Raw genomic sequence first — 6,000 nt, 5'->3', positions numbered from 1 at the left:
TATTAAAGTCTTTAATCGTGGGGGGGGAAAAGAATTCCCATAACTATCCGTTCGGAAAAATATCTTTTTCAATTAATCGTTTCTGTCGGACCTGGATATATGGTGGGGTTCTGGCATGATTTAATCCGTATCGCTCTTAAAGATATCCATTCTCCGACGGCTAAGTATGAATGCTGGGAAAAGCCCGTGTGAAAGCACGTCATTCTTGTTCCGGATGCCGCCGTGTGAGGCCACCTTGGTGCGAGGCTATGGGCGCCGCTACGATGCAGGCTGCAAGCAGGTAGCGCTTGTTTAAATAAGGATTATTTATGCCCTATCAAACGAAGGAAACTTTCCGACCATAGGCAATTTTAATCGGTGATTATTAAGGGATGTTTCCATGAGCTCTGTGCCTCATGCATGCATTGATAATCTCAGATGATGCAAAACTCCTATCTACTCGTATAGAAACTAGGTCCCTGTGACGTCACGTGGAGTGGGAGCCAATCTGGCCTTTTTCAAATGCAGTTAAAATTAGCCATTGCCATTCATCTAAACTGGGATTTCTAAAACCAAATAATTTGTATATTATGAATACACTAATGGTGGGTAACGAATCGCAATCAATGCCTTTCGTTTTCTTTGATGAAGGAAACTACCCTATTGCTCAAGCAATCTAGCGCGTAGCCTCCGAGTCTCTAGCGGCTCCCAACCCAATTCGGTTAACATCTGTGTATAACGCTTTCTGTGTGCCCGTGGCAGTTTTTGACGAATCGCGCAGCTATTTTTAGTATTTTATGAAGTTCACGGATCAAGCCTTTCTGCACCGGATCTCATATACTATGCATAATCAAGGTGTGGCCGGGCGAGTGCGAAATAGCACCTCTCTTTTACTTTCTCATCCGAGAGTCTCCACAATACGATTGACGATTCCTATCTTCCTCAGGACTCTGCTACAAATATTTCTTATGTGTGCTCCCTACGATACGTTCGAAATTCAGGGGAGAATCACAATAGATAATACATATCTTGGAGCATGGTATTGTGCATTAAAGTGATCCGCTGGCAATAAAATTGGGGGGTTTTACTCACGCGTTACTCACCTGAAGAATTACGCTATAATCATTTAATTTTCAAAGCATTTATAGTACACCGTTGTCAATATTTTCCTGTACCTCAAATGTCATAGTTTTACCTGTTAAATATTTATGAGACGTATATTTTCAATTTTTAGCCGCAGGAAAATGTTTAAAAAGGTCTAGTCTGCTAACCCTGTGTATTTCAATGTGGTAGCACATGGGCGTACCCAGCGAGGGGCAGGAGGGAGTAGCTGCCCCCCCCCAGAAGCAAAAATTGCAAATTTCGTTAAGATAAATCAGGACTGGATTGAAACGAAAGTTTTCAACAAATTTTCTGATATTAGTATAAGATATATCACTAAAATAATTTTTCAATCCAATAATTTAAAAAACTAATAAGGTGCTGTTATAGTTTTCTTAAAATTTGGGTTTCATTCACATTTTCCATGCTTAAATGTTACAACTTGAACATCCATGGCTTTCCTTCCCCCCTAATTTTTATCCTGGGCACGCCCTTGTGTTAGTACAAGTTCCACGCAAGTAATCCGTCACCAAAAAAATACCGAAAGGGTGGTATGGGTAGGTAAGGTAGTCCCACACCTGATAAATAATCGCACGAGTGATGGAAGTTATAGATTGAATGCAAGCCTCGATTCAACGAAAAACTTTCGCTTATTTCTCAACTGACGATCTTTCTCTACCAGGGATGCCGAATTACAAAAAATATTGGGGGGCCCAAACCGGGGATCTTTCCCCGGGAAATTTTATATGTAGTGAGTTTTAAGTTTTTTAAGCATTTTAGAAGAGTCATATGATCCATATTAGAACCTTGATGACTCGAATCTGGACACTCCGGGGAAAATCGGCAAGCCTGTCACATTTTTTCCTCACACCCATAACGAATTTTTGAGGGGGCTCGGGTCCCCTCAGGCCCCATGGATTCGGTCACTGTTCTCTACTCTTAATAGATTAATTTCCATTACAATCTGTATCGGTTATTACAGTGATATTTTCTATTCGCGATTCCAGCCAAGGGAGACACCACCTGGCGGAGAACGCTCGAAACAGAGGAACGATGGTCATGACGCGGTAGTGCTATGAGGAATAGTGTAAATGAGACCTTTACACTGTTTTATTGACTAGTTACGGGGTGATACCTACTTTTTGGTTTCAAAGCAATTATTACCGTTACTTGAGGTTAAATATTATTTAATTCTACGACCCTGTAATAACTGCAGCACAAGTGGAATTGTTTCAAAGCGAGGCGACGGCTGTAGTTCCCGCACGTAGGTAGGAGCAGAAAGCTTTTGCTTAGGACGATTTTAATAGAGATACGTTGGTTTTACATGTTATAGCTATTAATATAGTGTTATTTCAATTGAAAATCGTTCATGTGTCAGGCTACACAGAAAAAAGAAGAAAAATAGCGTATATCCAATGCATCAAAGTATCCGATATCAGTGATCGCTGTTTTCGAGATTTTCAATATAAAATACTAAATACTTACATCGCCATTATTATGAGCGGGATGGTATTTACCCTTGTTAGTCTGATAAATTTGTTATTTTATTCTGTGCGCGATGTGCTATTGAACAATTTACCTAAAGTTGCTGAGTATAGTAACTCAAGATTGACGTTAATTAATTGACGGTTCTTCCTCCTTGCTATTGAAACTTAAGTTTCAATAGCAAGGAGGAAGAACCTACTGTACCATTGAATGAACGATTTTAACAGCATCTCACGGTGTAAATTAGTAATATATGCACTATGGTAAACATTATTAGCTTATTTTGATTGATTCCAGGTGTCAATTCGAAGTCATACATAATCTCAGAACATATTGCTTTCAGACAAGAAATGGACGACTCACCTATTCAAGGCAATGCCAATTGGCTAAACTGAAGTTTCATTTCGACTTTGAAATGTAATAGTGGGCAAAGAAACTTCCCAAATTCATTTCCCCGTAGACAGTTACAATAACTCATTCTACGGATTATTATTTAACTGTGACACCCACTTTAAATTCAAAACCCAGCCAATTTCATGTGATGCTCTGTCGAATAACTATAAACTGGACTGCTAAGTAATATTGTTTCTACAGAATATTACAAAGATAATATTTCAACTCCTTTCTGAAGTAAACGAACGATTAAAACTAATATTATTAAGACAAGTACAACGTATCATACTATGACAATTCATGTACAAATATCAGGTCATTCAGTTTCCTTCTAACCATCAGCGGTTGGATATCCAAAATATGCATTGTTTCTCTGTATGGGGTATGATTAGTATTGAATCCACCATAGTAGTTTAAAGTTTGCTTTGTACCCTTTCAGTTGTAATCATTTACACTTAATAATAAGGATGCTATATAACTATGCTAAATTCGAGAATAGGGCATACCAGTTCTGAATGCAATACTTTGAGCAAATGAATGTGTTTTTGTTACTCAAAGCAGACGATTTATAAAACCTAATATACATACGAGCCTTTAGCAAATTACCTATTAATTACAACAACTTGTATATTTTCATCTGAGGAATTATTAAAAAAATTTAAATATAGCTAAATTAGTAGTAGTAGACATTATTTATCTGAAACCTTGGTGTTCAGTATGTACATACTTCAACATGGGGATAAAGAATGAAACACTATCGTCTCCATGATCTTACCAAGAACAGGGAATCAACAGTAAAGATACTTAAGTCGTCCTTAAATTTCTAAATCATACCAAACAATTTCATTTCCCTATGGTAAATCACATCACATAACTATTTAGTTCATTTCTTATCCGGAATATAGGTGAACACAGCAATCCACATCAGTGACGCAGACGGCTGTGGCACCCAAATACAACACGAAAACTGCCTGAAATGGTTCTATGTATTGAAGCGGCAGATTGTGTATGAAATACTATGAAGTTCTTCTGTAGTGTATTCCATAGAAATGGGTAGGAAGTAACGCGACACGAGTCGGATAGATGCAAGCCGAGAATCAAACCTGACTCGTAACGATTAGGTACATTATAAACACCTTTAGTTACATCGTCAAGCAGTTTTCTTCAGTTCTAGATCTTCTTACGGACGAAAGAAGCCGAGAAATACACCGTACGAAGGTTTTAAAAGAATATTTCTATCTTATTAGCTCTTGATATTATGGTTTATGTTCTCTCCGTACGCCAATGCTTTACGATTGTTTTGATTTTACCATCATTCTGGCGGCCATATTGGAAATTGACGTCACTGACAGCAGCGCCTCCATCGGTCATTTGAGTCTCGAATAGCATATGTGTTTTTCAAATGAGGAATTGCACTGGCTCATTTTTTCACCACTAAGAAATCCCCCGCTGTGAATAACAATGGACCACAAGGTATTCTATCAGTGGCGCCGACTCCATGGGGCCTGAGGGGGCCCGAGCCCCCTCAAAGTTTCTTTAGGGGGGGCGGAGCCCCCTCAATAATTCAAGATAATAATTAAGCTGTATTATACTTTGTGAAATCACAAAAATATATTGGTATTTTTTATTTCCCATGTTCGACGTTAGTTACCTTTTAAAATACATTCAACAATGTGTTATAACAAATAATTATAAGGTTGTAAGAAGGTTAACTGAAAACAAGTGGTGTGAATTATGATAGTGTTACGGTGCTGCGACACACTTTGAATTTAACCTCTTCCCGGGGCAAGACCCCCGATATGGGCCCCCCAATATTTTTTATAAGCCGGCGCCCCTGTATTCTATAATTTTAGTAAAAATAGAAACATATTCGCTGCGGCGTGACCCACGGTTTGGTCACATCCGACTTCCTCCCAGCGAGACGGCAAATTTACAGCTTTTCTTCATTTTGTGGTTGTCTTCCGAAGACGAAATTGGCGATTAGAGACGTATAAATTGGTATGTTTCTTATGTGGATGGTAACCTATGAGGCACGACCGTGACCCAACAGTGGGTCTCATTATCGACAGACTGGGTGAGCAAAGCCAGCAAAATGGCCGACCATCCGCAACTCGGTCCACCACTTGCAGTGAATTTTTCTTGGGTCTCACACCGGTTAAGGTCCTCCATATCTCCATGCGATGTTTCTATATGTGCAACTCGCCCATAGTCCTCAGAGATACAGGAATCCCATCTTTGGATTGCTGAATTTCTGAGGATGATGGGCGAGTTGCTCACCGAAACGTCGGATGGAGATATGGAGGACCTTACCCGGTGAGTGACCCGAGATATCTTCTTCGCCATTGTCCTCCGAGAAAAAACCAGTCATCACATGTGGCGCAGCGAGGGGGAGGTTTTAGGGGATAAAACCCCAGAGCTTAGAGAAATTTTTAAGCTTAATCCATTTTACTGAATTATATTGATATTACTAATGGAATAGTGTAAGTATTAATAAAATATACCTCAGAAAGCCGTAAAACTCACCATTTTTCTTAAAATTCCGCAATTTATTTGTCTCGCTCCTACCGCTTATCCTGGTGGGTATTCCATACCCCCACACACCCCGGTATTAGTTGCACCTAAACCCCCCCCCCAGCCTTAATTCCTTGCTGCGCCCCTTACATGGCCCACCACTTATGACCAGAGAAAATACGTCGACGACATTTTGGTATGAGACCCATAATGCCGTGTGTTACTCGATCCATTCCCTGAATTCACTTCAGAATGGAGTTTGACGACTTCAGGTGAAAAAATGAATAGGCACCTACAGGGTGGCATAAGTCTTGTCTCCGTCTGACAATGGCGAACGGTACTGTGCCATATTCCTCTACTTTCCCTTTACCTTCTCCCGTTGACGGAAAGCCCCCCAGGGTGGCACCAGTCCTGGGCAGCAGCTAGGATTTTAACCTCTGAATGATCCACCGGCGGGTGAAATAAAACTCTAGTGCGGATTTAATATCAATGTTAATTTCGCGTGACTATGATCAGGTCGGGAGTTAGAGG

Source organism: Ischnura elegans, chromosome X (genome assembly GCF_921293095.1).
Source record: "Ischnura elegans chromosome X, ioIscEleg1.1, whole genome shotgun sequence".
In the NCBI taxonomy this organism is placed as follows: domain Eukaryota; kingdom Metazoa; phylum Arthropoda; class Insecta; order Odonata; family Coenagrionidae; genus Ischnura; species Ischnura elegans.
This window is presented reverse-complemented; position numbering follows the sequence as displayed.